This window comes from Anguilla rostrata, chromosome 19, assembly GCF_018555375.3.
Source record: "Anguilla rostrata isolate EN2019 chromosome 19, ASM1855537v3, whole genome shotgun sequence".
Lineage (NCBI taxonomy): Eukaryota > Metazoa > Chordata > Actinopteri > Anguilliformes > Anguillidae > Anguilla > Anguilla rostrata.
This window is the reverse complement of record NC_057951.1, coordinates 45802-59432: the sequence shown is the minus strand read 5'-3', so window position 1 is coordinate 59432 and position 13631 is coordinate 45802. Positions and strand designations below refer to the sequence as shown.

General features: G+C 44.7%; 12 non-coding genes and 1 pseudogene across 12 annotated transcripts; all 13 read left to right on the top strand.

The window, feature by feature from the left end:
- The first annotated feature begins 213 nt into the window (after positions 1-213).
- Positions 214-372, top strand: LOC135246161 (U1 spliceosomal RNA). The gene has a single exon (XR_010327526.1). It is a non-coding gene; the product is annotated as a U1 spliceosomal RNA (small nuclear RNA).
- A 1016-nt stretch (positions 373-1388) lies between these two features.
- Positions 1389-1507, top strand: LOC135246170 (5S ribosomal RNA). The gene has a single exon (XR_010327532.1). It is a non-coding gene; the product is annotated as a 5S ribosomal RNA (ribosomal RNA).
- A 919-nt stretch (positions 1508-2426) lies between these two features.
- LOC135246162 (U1 spliceosomal RNA) lies at positions 2427-2585 on the top strand. Its single transcript, XR_010327527.1, has one exon. It is a non-coding gene; the product is annotated as a U1 spliceosomal RNA (small nuclear RNA).
- Positions 2586-3598: 1013 nt separating this feature from the next.
- Positions 3599-3716, top strand: LOC135246171 (5S ribosomal RNA). Its single transcript, XR_010327533.1, has one exon. It is a non-coding gene; the product is annotated as a 5S ribosomal RNA (ribosomal RNA).
- Positions 3717-4623: 907 nt separating this feature from the next.
- On the top strand, positions 4624-4783 carry LOC135246163 (U1 spliceosomal RNA). The gene has a single exon (XR_010327528.1). It is a non-coding gene; the product is annotated as a U1 spliceosomal RNA (small nuclear RNA).
- Positions 4784-5793: 1010 nt separating this feature from the next.
- Positions 5794-5912, top strand: LOC135246153 (5S ribosomal RNA; annotated as a pseudogene).
- Positions 5913-6825: 913 nt separating this feature from the next.
- On the top strand, positions 6826-6984 carry LOC135246160 (U1 spliceosomal RNA). Its single transcript, XR_010327525.1, has one exon. It is a non-coding gene; the product is annotated as a U1 spliceosomal RNA (small nuclear RNA).
- Positions 6985-8007: 1023 nt separating this feature from the next.
- Positions 8008-8125, top strand: LOC135246151 (5S ribosomal RNA). Its single transcript, XR_010327517.1, has one exon. It is a non-coding gene; the product is annotated as a 5S ribosomal RNA (ribosomal RNA).
- Positions 8126-9050: 925 nt separating this feature from the next.
- LOC135246158 (U1 spliceosomal RNA) lies at positions 9051-9211 on the top strand. The gene has a single exon (XR_010327523.1). It is a non-coding gene; the product is annotated as a U1 spliceosomal RNA (small nuclear RNA).
- A 1014-nt stretch (positions 9212-10225) lies between these two features.
- On the top strand, positions 10226-10342 carry LOC135246152 (5S ribosomal RNA). Its single transcript, XR_010327518.1, has one exon. It is a non-coding gene; the product is annotated as a 5S ribosomal RNA (ribosomal RNA).
- A 910-nt stretch (positions 10343-11252) lies between these two features.
- LOC135246164 (U1 spliceosomal RNA) lies at positions 11253-11409 on the top strand. The gene has a single exon (XR_010327529.1). It is a non-coding gene; the product is annotated as a U1 spliceosomal RNA (small nuclear RNA).
- A 1021-nt stretch (positions 11410-12430) lies between these two features.
- Positions 12431-12549, top strand: LOC135246159 (5S ribosomal RNA). The gene has a single exon (XR_010327524.1). It is a non-coding gene; the product is annotated as a 5S ribosomal RNA (ribosomal RNA).
- Positions 12550-13470: 921 nt separating this feature from the next.
- Positions 13471-13631, top strand: LOC135246157 (U1 spliceosomal RNA). Its single transcript, XR_010327522.1, has one exon. It is a non-coding gene; the product is annotated as a U1 spliceosomal RNA (small nuclear RNA).

Here is a 13631-nt window from a genome sequence, read left to right as displayed (position 1 = left end):
ATATTTATATATATTCTTTTTATTTTTTTAAAGTTGCATTTTATGTAATATATAAATATTAAGGAGAGCCAGCATTCTGTCACAGGTAGTGAGATCGGACAGTTCGCTCGCCGTCATTGTGCGCCTTGAGGCTGCGCAGCTGGAGCGGTGTGCTACCCACGTATGTGAAAGTCACGGCGTGGCGCAGGGACAGATTCGAGAGGTGCACAACTCATACTTACCTGGCGGGAGATACCATGATCACGAAGGTGGTTCACCCAGGGCGAGGCTCGGCCATTGCACTTCGGTCATGCTGACCCTGCGAATTCCCCAAATGTGGGAATCTCGACCGCATAATTTCTGTTAGTGGGGACTGCGTTCGCGCTCTCCCTGATGTTGCTGTGAAAAAGCAGAATGTACTCGATGGCGCCGTGGCGCTATAGACCGTGAGCGGGCGTAAATGTAAGAAAAGTGCGTAAAATCCACAGAAACAACTTTGCTGCAGGTCAGTCGCATTGCAACGGCATATGGCAAGTCCTTTTAAAATGTAATGGGTTGCCGCATTTTTAAATTGCAAGTGAGTGTAACTCATTTAACCAGGGTAGCGACTTCGTCAGGGTTTTCAATGCTGCGGCCGGTGGAAGCAGGCTGTTGACTTCCCTGTCTAAAACAACACGGCGACTGTTTCGCCCCATCTCTTTCCACTCCAGTAGCATTTTCTTACTTTTTCAGAGGGCGGCTACTGCCATTTGTAAAACCATAAGTGATCGCACAAGGTTTGCAAAACATTACATTTGCATACATTTTCCCAATATTTTATCAGGCAAGCCGTTTTACCCAAGCGCGTGCAATAAGTGATTGCGAAGGTCGTTGCAAGAACTACAGAGCGTACGTCCGACAAAGTTCAATTCTCATAAAGAATCAGCTACCCGAGCCATTAACATAGCCAGTTCAATCCGTAAGCAGAGCCCAATGTACATTGCGAAGCCTGGCATCGCAGTCACGTCAGGCACAGCGGATTTAACTAGGAATAATTCTAATTCAGATATGTGAAAATACCATTTTCACTAGCCAAAACGGAATTACAGAGCGTCATAAATAGCTGATCATTCGGTATGTGCGACGATTCGAATGGCCATACTTGTGATGTCATTATGGATATCTTTAAAGTTATTGTGACAAGTGAAAGCATGTTTTCAGATGTCTTGATTCATCCTTCTTACTCGTCAGTTTCAAATTGCAGTTATCTTGAATTGTCATTCTGACTAGTAACATTGTAATTTCGCCCAATTCGAATGAGTTTGTCGATAACTGAAATGCAATTACGGATTGTGGAGCGAGGCTATTGAATGTTAGGAGGGCTTGCCATGACGGCCAGTATTTAAACGGCTTTGGCTGCGACTTTCTTTGCTTTCGGCCACACCACCCTGAAAACGCCCGATCTCGTCTGATCTCGGAAGCTAAGCAGGGTCGGGCCTGGTTAGTACTTGGATGGGAGACCGCCTGGGAATACCAGGTGCAGTAAGCTTTTACTTAGGTGCTTACATATATATATATATATATTTTTTTGCGTTGTCACACTAGGGCGATCTCTCACACGATTTAAGCTGGAATACCGGAACTGTGCAAAGTAAAATAAAACATCAACATGTCTTAGATATCTAGCCACAGTTCAAAGCTATTGGCGTCAGCACGCTTCGGTTTCTGTCAAAAGCGTTTTTGTTTTCTTGTTTCAGAATGAGAGAGAAGGGGTATTTCAGAAAACAGGCTTACAGTCGACTCTGCTCTGTAACTGCGCCGAGTCAATACCAGGAAGAACTGTATCCACTTCAGTCCATGTTCCTGATTCGCGAGGCTGCGGGTTTTCCTCGGTACACTTAGCGGCTAACCCTGCGTCCTGATACGGGGCCCAGGAGTTCGCAACTGTGCATTTTGCGTTCCCCATGCGTTCATTTGCGAATTACGTGTGTGCATACTCGATGAAAAGAAGGAAGAACTAATGTTAATGGCCTCTCACCAGGGAATGCTGCGTAGGAATTCCGTTTACCACTCGCTCTGTCCTGTGTGGATGCTTCTGAGAATGTGTAGGCTACTGCGAGGCACAGAGGAAATATATATCCTCTGTGCCTGCATACTCACCATTCTCAAAGCATCCATACACTGAAGGCGTATACTATTACATAAAATGCAACTAAAAAAAAAAAAAAAAAATATATATATATATATATATATATATTTATATATATTCTTTTTTATTTTTTTAAAGTTGCATTTTATGTAATAGTATAAATATTAAGGAGAGCCAGCATTCTGTCACAGGTAGTGAGATCGGACAGTTCGCTCGCCGTCATTGTGCGCCTGAGAGCTGCGCAGCTGGAGCAGTGTGCTACCCACGTATGTGAAAATCACGGCGTGGCGCAGGGACAGATTCGAGAGGTGCACAACTCATACTTACCTGGCGGGAGATACCATGATCACGAAGGTGGTTCACCCAGGCGAGGCTCGGCCATTGCACTTCGGTCATGCTGACCCCTGCGAATTCCCCAAATGTGGGAATCTCGACCGCATAATTTCTGTTAGTGGGGACTGCGTTCGCGCTCTCCCTGATGTTGCTGTGAAAAAGCAGAATGTACTCGATGGCGCCGTGGCGCCTATAGACCGTGAAGCGGGCGTAAATGTAAGAAAAGTGCGTAAAATCCACAGAAACAACTTTGCTGCAGGTCAGTCGCATTGCAACGGCATATGGCAAGTCCTTTTAAAATGTAATGGGTTGCCCGCATTTTTAAATTGCAAGTGAGTGTAACTCATTTAACCAGGGTGACGGACTTCGTCAGGGTTTTCAATGCTGCGGCCGGTGCAGAAACGAGCTGTTGACTTCCTGTCTAAAACAACACGGCGACTGTTTCGCCCCATCTCTTTCCACTCCGTAGCATTTTCTTACTTTTTTCAGAGGCGGCTACTGCCATTTGTAAAGCCATAAGTGATCGCACAAGGTTTGCAAAACATTACATTTGCATACATTTTCCCAATATTTTATCAGGCAAGCCGTTTTACCCAAGCGACGTGCAATAAGTGATTGCGAAGGTCGTTGCAAGAACTACAGACGTACGTCCGACAAAGTTCAATTCTCATAAAGAATCAGCTACCCGAGCCATTAACATAGCCAGTTCAATCCGTAAGCAGAAGCCCAATGTACATTGCGAAGCCTGGCATCGCATCACGTCAGGCACAGCGGTTTAACTAGGAATAATTCTAATTCAGATATTGAAAATACCATTTTCACTAGCCAAACGGAATTACAGAGCGTCATAAATAGCTGATCATTCGGTATGTGCGACGATTCGAATGGCCATACTTGTGATGTCATTATGGATATCTTTAAAGTTATTGTGACAAGTGAAAGCATGTTTTCAGATGTCTTGATTCATCCTTCTTACTCGTCAGTTTCAAATTGCAGTTATCTTGAATTGTCATTCTGACTAGTAACATTGTAATTTCGCCCAATTCGAATGAGTTTGTCGATAACTGAAATGCATTACGGATTGTGGGCGAGGCTATTGAATGTTAGGAGGGCTTGCCATGGCGCCAGTATTTAAACGGCTTTGGCTGCGACTTTCTTGCTTACGGCCAACCACCCTGAAAACGCCCGATCTCGTCTGATCTCGGAAGCTAAGCAGGGTCGGGCCTGGTTAGTACTTGGATGGGAGACCGCCTGGGAATACCAGGTGCAGTAAGCTTTACTTAGGTGCTTACATATATATATTATTTTTTTTGCGTTGTCACACTGGGGCGATCTCTCACGATTTAAGCTGGAATACCGGAACTGTGCAAAGTAAAATAAAACATCAACATGTCTTAGATATCTAGCCATAGTTCAAAGCTATTGGCGTCAGCACCTCGGTTTCTGTCAAAGCGTTTTTGTTTTCTTGTTTCAGAATGAGAGAGAAGGGTATTTCAGAAAACAGGCTTACGTCGACTCTGCTCTGTAACTGCCGAGTCAATACCAGGAAGAACTGTATCCACTTCAGTCCATGTTCCTGATTGCGAGGGCTGCGGGTTTTCCTCGGTACACTTAGCCGGCTAACCCTGCGTCCTGATACGGGGCCCAGGAGTTCAAGCAACTGTGCATTTTGCGTTCCCCATGCGTTCATTTGCGAATTACGTGTGTGCATACTCGATGAAAAGAAGGAAGAACTAATGTTAATGGCCTCTCACCAGGGAATGCTGCGTAGGGAATTCCGTTTACCACTCGCTCTGTCCTGTGTGGATGCTTCTGAGAATGTGTAGGCTACTGCGAGGCACAGAGGAAATATATATATCCTCTGTGCCTGCAGTCTCACTCTCAAGCATCCATACAGACAAGCGTATACTATTACATAAAAATGCAACTTAAAAAAAAAAAAAAATATATATATATATATATATATATATTTATATATATTCTTTTTTATTTTTTTAAAGTTGCATTTTATGTAATAGTATAAATATTAAGGAGAGCCAGCATTCTGTCACAGGTAGTGAGATCGGACAGTTCGCTCGCCGTCATTGTGCGCCTTGGAGAGCTGCGCAGCTGGAGCGGTGTGCTACCCACGTATGTGAAAGTCACGGCGTGGCGCAGGGACAGATTCGAGAGGTGCACAACTCATACTTACCTGGCGGGGAGATACCATGATCACGAAGGTGGTTCACCCAGGGCGAGGCTCGGCCATTGCACTTCGGTCATGCTGACCCCTGCGAATTCCCCAAATGTGGGAATCTCGACCGCATAATTTCTGTTAGTGGGGGACTGCGTTGCTCTCCCTGATGTTGCTGTGAAAAAGCAGAATGTACTCGATGGCGCCGTGGCCCTATAGACCGTGAAGCGGGCGTAAATGTAAGAAAAGTGCGTAAAATCCACAGAAACAACTTTGCTGCAGGTCAGTCGCATTGCAACGGCATATGGCAAGTCCTTTTAAAATGTAATGGGTTGCCCGCATTTTTAAATTGCAAGTGAGTGTAACTCATTTAACCAGGGTGTGACTTCGTCAGGGTTTTCAATGCTGCGGCCGGTGCGAAAGCGAGCTGTTGACTTCCTGTCTAAAACAACACGGCGACTGTTTGCCCCATCTCTTTCCACTCCGTAGCATTTTCTTACTTTTTCAGAGGCGCTACTGCCATTTGTAAAGCCATAAGTGATCGCACAAGGTTTGCAAAACATTACATTTGCATACATTTTCCCAATATTTTATCAGGCAAGCCGTTTTACCCAAAGCGACGTGCAATAAGTGATTGCGAAGGTCGTTGCAAGAACTACAGAGCGTACGTCCGACAAAGTTCAATTCTCATAAAGAATCAGCTACCCGAGCCATTAACATAGCCAGTTCAATCCGTAGCGAAGCCCAATGTACATTGCGAAGCCTGGCATCGCAGTCCGTCAGGCACAGCGGATTTAACTAGGAATAATTCTAATTCAGATATATGAAAATACCATTTTCACTAGCCAAAAGCGGAATTACAGGCGTCATAAATAGCTGATCATTCGGTATGTGCGGCGATTCGAATGGCCATACTTGTGATGTCATTATGGATATCTTTAAAGTTATTGTGACAAGTGAAAGCATGTTTTCAGATGTCTTGATTCATCCTTCTTACTCGTCAGTTTCAAATTGCAGTTATCTTGAATTGTCATTCTGACTAGTAACATTGTAATTTGCCAATTCGAATGAGTTTGTCGATAACTGAAATGCACTTACGGATTGTGGAGCGAGGCTATTGAATGTTAGGAGGGCTTGCCATGACGGCCAGTATTTAGCGGCTTTGGCTGCGACTTTCTTCGCTTACGGGCCCCACCACCCTGAAACGCCCGATCTCGTCTGATCTCGGAAGCTAAGCAGGGTCGGGCCTGGTTAGTACTTGGATGGGAGACCGCCTGGGAATACCAGGTGCAGTAAGCTTTTACTTAGGTGCTTACATATATATATATATTTTTTTTGCGTTGTCACACTAGGGCGATCTCTCACACGATTTAAGCTGGAATACGGAACTGTGCAAAGTAAAATAAAACATCAACATGTCTTAGATATCTAGCCATAGTTCAAAGCTATTGGCGTCAGCAGCTTCGGTTTCTGTCAAAGCGTTTTTGTTTTCTTGTTTCAGAATGAGAGAGAAGGGTATTTCAGAAAACAGGCTTACCGAGTCGACTCTGCTCTGTAACTGCGCCGAGTCAATACCAGGAAGAACTGTATCCACTTCAGTCCATGTTCCTGATTCGCGAGGGCTGCGGGTTTCCTCGGTACACTTAGCGGCTAACCCTGCGTCTGATACGGGGCCCAGGAGTTCGCAACTGTGCATTTTGCGTTCCCCATGCGTTCATTTGCGAATTACGTGTGTGCATACTCGATGAAAAGAAGGAAGAACTAATGTTAATGGCCTCTCACCAGGGAATGCTGCGTAGGGAATTCCGTTTACCACTCGCTCTGTCCTGTGTGGATGCTTCTGAGAATGTGTAGGCTACTGCGAGGCACAGAGGAAATATATATATCCCTCTGTGCCTCGCATAGCCTACACATTCTCAAACATCCATAGACTAGAGCGTATACTATACATAAAAATGCAACTTAAAAAAAAAAAAAAAAATTATATATATATATATATATATATATTTATATATATTTTTTTATTTTTTAAAGTTGCATTTATGTAATAGTATAAATATTAAGGAGAGCCAGCATTCTGTCACAGGTAGTGAGATCGGACAGTTCGCTCGCCGTCATTGTGCGCAGAGGCTGCGCAGCTGGACGGTGTGCTACCCACGTATGTGAAAGTCACGGCGTGGCGCAGGGACAGATTCCGAGAGGTGCACAACTCATACTTACCTGGCGGGGAGATACCATGATCACGAAGGTGGTTCACCCAGGGCGAGCTCGGCCATTGCACTTCGGTCATGCTGACCCTGCGAATTCCCCAAATGTGGGAATCTCGACCGCATAATTTCTGTTAGTGGGGACTGCGTTCGCGCTCTCCCTGATGTTGCTGTGAAAAAGCAGAATGTACTCGATGGCGCCGTGGCCCTATAGACCGTGAAGCGGGCGTAAATGTAAGAAAAGTGCGTAAAATCCACAGAAACAACTTTGCTGCAGGTCAGTCGCATTGCAACGGCATATGGCAAGTCCTTTTAAAATGTAATGGGTTGCCCGCATTTTTAAATTGCAAGTGAGTGTAACTCATTTAACCAGGGTGACGCGACTTCGTCAGGGTTTTCAATGCTGCGGCCGGTGCGAGAAACAGCTGTTGACTTCCCTGTCTAAAACAACACGGCGACTGTTTCGCCCCATCTCTTTCACTCCGTAGCATTTTCTTACTTTTTTCAGAGGCGGCTACTGCCATTTGTAAAGCCATAAGTGATCGCACAAGGTTTGCAAAACATTACATTTGCATACATTTTCCCAATATTTTATCAGGCAAGCCGTTTTACCCAAAGCGACGTGCAATAAGTGATTGCCGAAGGTCGTTGCAAGAACTACAGAACGTACGTCCGACAAAGTTCAATTCTCATAAAGAATCAGCTACCCCGAGCCATTAACATAGCCAGTTCAATCCGTAAGCAGAAGCCCAATGTACATTGCGAAGCCTGGCATCGCAGTCACGTCAGGCACAGCGGATTTAACTAGGAATAATTCTAATTCAGATATCTGAAAATACCATTTTCACTAGCCAAAACGGAATTACAGACGTCATAAATAGCTGATCATTCGGTATGTGCGACGATTCGAATGGCCATACTTGTGATGTCATTATGGATATCTTTAAAGTTATTGTGACAAGTGAAAGCATGTTTTCAGATGTCTTGATTCATCCTTCTTACTCGTCAGTTTCAAATTGCAGTTATCTTGAATTGTCATTCTGACTAGTAACATTGTAATTTCGCCCAATTCGAATGAGTTTGTCGATAACTGAAATGCACTTACGGATTGTGGAGCGAGGCTATTGAATGTTAGGAGGGCTTGCCATGACGGCCAGTATTTAACGGCTTTGGCTGCGACTTTCTTCGCTTCGGCCACACCACCCTGAAAACGCCCGATCTCGTCTGATCTCGGAAGCTAAGCAGGGTCGGGCCTGGTTAGTACTTGGATGGGAGACCGCCTGGGAATACCAGGTGCAGTAAGCTTTTACTTAGGTGCTTACATATATATATATATTTTTTTTTTGCGTTGTCACACTAGGGGCGATCTCTCACACGATTTAAGCTGGAATACGGAACTGTGCAAAGTAAAATAAAACATCAACATGTCTTAGATATCTAGCCATAGTTCAAAGCTATTGGCGTCAGCACCTCGGTTTCTGTCAAAAGCGTTTTTGTTTTCTTGTTTCAGAATGAGAGAGAAGGGGTATTTCAGAAAACAGGCTTACCGAGTCGACTCTGCTCTGTAACTGCGCCGAGTCAATACCAGGAAGAACTGTATCCACTTCAGTCCATGTTCCTGATTGCGAGGGCTGCGGGTTTTCCTCGGTACACTTGCGGCTAACCCTGCGTCCTGATACGGGGCCCAGGAGTTCGCTTAACTGTGCATTTTGCGTTCCCCATGCGTTCATTTGCGAATTACGTGTGTGCATACTCGATGAAAAGAAGGAAGAACTAATGTTAATGGCCTCTCACCAGGGAATGCTGCGTAGGGAATTCCGTTTACCACTCGCTCTGTCCTGTGTGGATGCTTCTGAGAATGTGTAGGCTACTGCGAGGCACAGAGGAAATATATATATCCCTCTGTGCCTGCATAACTACACATTCTCAAGCATCCATACGACAGCGTATACTATTACATAAAATGCAACTTAAAAAAAAAAAAAATATATATATATATATATATATATATATATATTTATATATATTCTTTTTATTTTTTTAAAGTTGCATTTTTATGTAATAATATAAATATTAAGGAAGAGCCAGCATTCTGTCACAGGTAGTGAGATCGGACAGTTCGCTCGCCGTCATTGTGCGCCTTGGAGGCTGCGCAGCTGGAGCAGTGTGCTGCCCACGTATGTGAAAGTCACGGCGTGGCGCAGGGACAGATTCGAGAGGTGCACAACTCATACTTACCTGGCGGGGAGATACCATGATCACGAAGGTGGTTCACCCAGGGCGAGGCTCGGCCATTGCACTTCGGTCATGCTGACCCCTGCGAATTCCCCAAATGTGGGAATCTCGACCGCATAATTTCTGTTAGTGGGGACTGCGTTCGCGCTCTCCCCTGATGTTGCTGTGAAAAAGCAGAATGTACTCGATGGCGCCGTGGCCTATAGACTGAAGCGGGCGTAAATGTAAGAAAAGTGCGTAAAATCCACAGAAACAACTTTGCTGCAGGTCAGTCGCATTGCAACGGCATATGGCAAGTCCTTTTAAAATGTAATGGGTTGCCCGCATTTTTAAATTGCAAGTGAGTGTAACTCATTTAACCAGGGTGAGCGACTTCGTCAGGGTTTTCAATGCTGCGGCCGGTGCGAGAACGAGCTGTTGACTTCCTGTCTAAAACAACACGGCGACTGTTTCGCCCCATCTCTTTCCACTCCGTAGCATTTTCTTACTTTTTTCAGAGGCGGCTACTGCCATTTGTAAAGCCATAAGTGATCGCACAAGGTTTGCAAAACATTACATTTGCATACATTTTCCCAATATTTTATCAGGCAAGCCGTTTTACCCAAAGCGGCGTGCAATAAGTGATTGCCGAAGGTCGTTGCAAGAACTACAGAGCGTCGTCCGACAAAGTTCAATTCTCATAAAGAATCAGCTACCCGAGCCATTAACATAGCCAGTTCAATCCGTGGCGAAGCCCAATGTACATTGCGAAGCCTGGCATCGCAGTCACGTCAGGCACAGCGGATTTAACTAGGAATAATTCTAATTCAGATATATGAAAATACCATTTTCACTAGCCAAACGGAATTACAGAGCGTCATAAATAGCTGATCATTCGGTATGTGCGGCGATTCGAATGGCCATACTTGTGATGTCATTATGGATATCTTTAAAGTTATTGTGACAAGTGAAAGCATGTTTTCAGATGTCTTGATTCATCCTTCTTACTCGTCAGTTTCAAATTGCAGTTATCTTGAATTGTCATTCTGACTAGTAACATTGTAATTTCGCCCAATTCGAATGAGTTTGTCGATAACTGAAATGCATTACGGATTGTGGGCGAGGCTATTGAATGTTAGGAGGGCTTGCCATGACGGCCAGTATTTAAACGGCTTTGGCTGCGACTTTCTTGCTTACGGCCACACCACCCTGAAACGCCGATCTCGTCTGATCTCGGAAGCTAAGCAGGGTCGGGCCTGGTTAGTACTTGGATGGGAGACCGCCTGGGAATACCAGGTGCAGTAAGCTTTTACTTAGGTGCTTACATATATATATATATTTTTTTTTGCGTTGTCACACTAGGGCGATCTCTCACACGATTTAAGCTGGAATACGGAACTGTGCAAAGTAAAATAAAACATCAACATGTCTTAGATATCTAGCCATAGTTCAAAGCTATTGGCGTCAGCACGCTCGGTTTCTGTCAAAGCGTTTTTGTTTTCTTGTTTCAGAATGAGAGAGAAGGGGTATTTCAGAAAACAGGCTTACGAGTCGACTCTGCTCTGTAACTGCGCCGAGTCAATACCAGGAAGAACTGTATCCACTTCAGTCCATGTTCCTGATTCGAGGCTGCGGGTTTTCCTCGGTACACTAGCGGCTAACCCTGCGTCCTGATCGGGGCCCAGGAGTTCGCTTAACTGTGCATTTTGCGTTCCCCATGCGTTCATTTGCGAATTACGTGTGTGCATACTCGATGAAAAGAAGGAAGAACTAATGTTAATGGCCTCTCACCAGGGAATGCTGCGTAGGGAATTCCGTTTACCACTCGCTCTGTCCTGTGTGGATGCTTCTGAGAATGTGTAGGCTACTGCGAGGCACAGAGGAAATATATATCCCTCTGTGCCCTGCCACACATTCTCGAAGCATCCATACGACAGAGCGTATACTATACATAAAATGCAACTTAAAAAAAAAAAAAAAAAATTATATATATATATATATATATATTATATATATTCTTTTTATTTTTTTAAAGTTACATTTTTATGTAATAATATAAATATTAGGAGAGCCAGCATTCTGTCACAGGTAGTGAGATCGGACAGTTCGCTCGCCGTCATTGTGCGCCTTGAGAGCTGCGCAGCTGGAGCGGTGTGCTACCCACGTATGTGAAAGTCACGGCGTGGCGCAGGGACAGATTCCGAGAGGTGCACAACTCATACTTACCTGGCGGGAGATACCATGATCACGAAGGTGGTTCACCCAGGGCAGGCTCGGCCATTGCACTTCGGTCATGCTGACCCCTGCGAATTCCCCAAATGTGGGAATCTCGACCGCATAATTTCTGTTAGTGGGGACTGCGTTCGCTCTCCCTGATGTTGCTGTGAAAAAGCAGAATGTACTCGATGGCGCCGTGGCTATAGACCGTGAAGCGGGCGTAAATGTAAGAAAAGTGCGTAAAATCCACAGAAACAACTTTGCTGCAGGTCAGTCGCATTGCAACGGCATATGGCAAGTCCTTTTAAAATGTAATGGGTTGCCCGCATTTTTAAATTGCAAGTGAGTGTAACTCATTTAACCAGGGTGACGCGACTTCGTCAGGGTTTTCAATGCTGCGGCCGGTGCGAGAAACGAGCTGTTGACTTCCCTGTCTAAAACAACACGGCGACTGTTTCGCCCCATCTCTTTCCACTCCGTAGAATTTTCTTACTTTTTTCAGAAAATGGCTACTGCCATTTGTAAAGCCATAAGTGATCGCACAAGGTTTGCAAAACATTACATTTGCATACATTTTCCCAATATTTTATCAGGCAAGCCGTTTTACCCAAAGCGACGTGCAATAAGTGATTGCCGAAGGTCGTTGCAAGAACTACAGAACGTACGTCCGACAAAGTTCAATTCTCATAAAGAATCAGCTACCCGAGCCATTAACATAGCCAGTTCAATCCGTAAGCGAAGCCCAATGTACATTGCGAAGCCTGGCATCAGTCACGTCAGGCACAGCGGATTTAACTAGGAATAATTCTAATTCAGATATATGAAAATACCATTTTCACTAGCCAAAACGGAATTACAGACGTCATAAATAGCTGATCATTCGGTATGTGCGACGATTCGAATGGCCATACTTGTGATGTCATTATGGATATCTTTAAAGTTATTGTGACAAGTGAAAGCATGTTTTCAGATGTCTTGATTCATCCTTCTTACTCGTCAGTTTCAAATTGCAGTTATCTTGAATTGTCATTCTGACTAGTAACATTGTAATTTCGCCCAATTCGAATGAGTTTGTCGATAACTGAAATGCACTTACGGATTGTGGAGCGAGGCTATTGAATGTTAGGAGGGCTTGCCATGACGGCCAGTATTTAAACGGCTTTGGCTGCGACTTTCTTCGCTTACGGCCACACCACCCTGAAAACGCCCGATCTCGTCTGATCTCGGAAGCTAAGCAGGGTCGGGCCTGGTTAGTACTTGGATGGGAGACCGCCTGGGAATACCAGGTGCAGTAAGCTTTTACTTAGGTGCTTACACTTATATATATATATTTTTTTTTGCGTTGTCACACTAGGGGGCGATCTCTCACACGATTTAAGCTGGAATACCGGAACTGTGCAAAGTAAAATAAAACATCAACATGTCTTAGATATCTAGCCATAGTTCAAAGCTATTGGCGTCAGCACGCTCGGTTTCTGTCAAAAGCGTTTTTGTTTTCTTGTTTCAGAATGAGAGAGAAGGGGTATTTCAGAAAACAGGCTTAGAGTCGACTCTGCTCTGTAACTGCGCCGAGTCAATACCAGGAAGAACTGTATCCACTTCAGTCCATGTTCCTGATTCGCGAGGGCTGCGGGTTTTCCTCGGTACACTTAGCCGGCTAACCCTGCGTCCTGATACGGGGCCCAGGAGTTCGCAACTGTGCATTTTGCGTTCCCCATGCGTTCATTTGCGAATTACGTGTGTGCATACTCGATGAAAAGAAGGAAGAACTAATGTTAATGGCCTCTCACCAGGGAATGCTGCGTAGGAATTCCGTTTACCACTCGCTCTGTCCTGTGTGGATGCTTCTGAGAATGTGTAGGCTACTGCGAGGCACAGAGGAAATATATATATCCTCTGTGCCTGCATTCCATTCTCAGAAGCATCCATACACGACTGAGCGTATACTATTACATAAAATGCAACTTAAAAAAAAAAAAAAATAATTATATATATATATATATATATATTTATATATATTCTTTTATTTTTTTTAAAGTTGACATTTTATGTAATAATATAAATATTAAGGAGAGCCAGCATTCTGTCACAGGTAGTGAGATCGGACAGTTCGCTCGCCGTCATTGTGCGCCTTGGAGAGCTGCGCAGCTGGACGTGTGCTACCACGTATGTGAAAGTCACGGCGTGGCGCAGGGACAGATTCGAGAGGTGCACAACTCATACTTACCTGGCGGGGAGATACCATGATCACGAAGGTGGTTCACCCAGGGCGAGGCTCGGCCATTGCACTTCGGTCATGCTGACCCCTGCGAATTCCCCAAATGTGGGAATCTCGACCGCATAATTTCTGTTAGTGGGGGACTGCGTTCGCGCTCTCCCC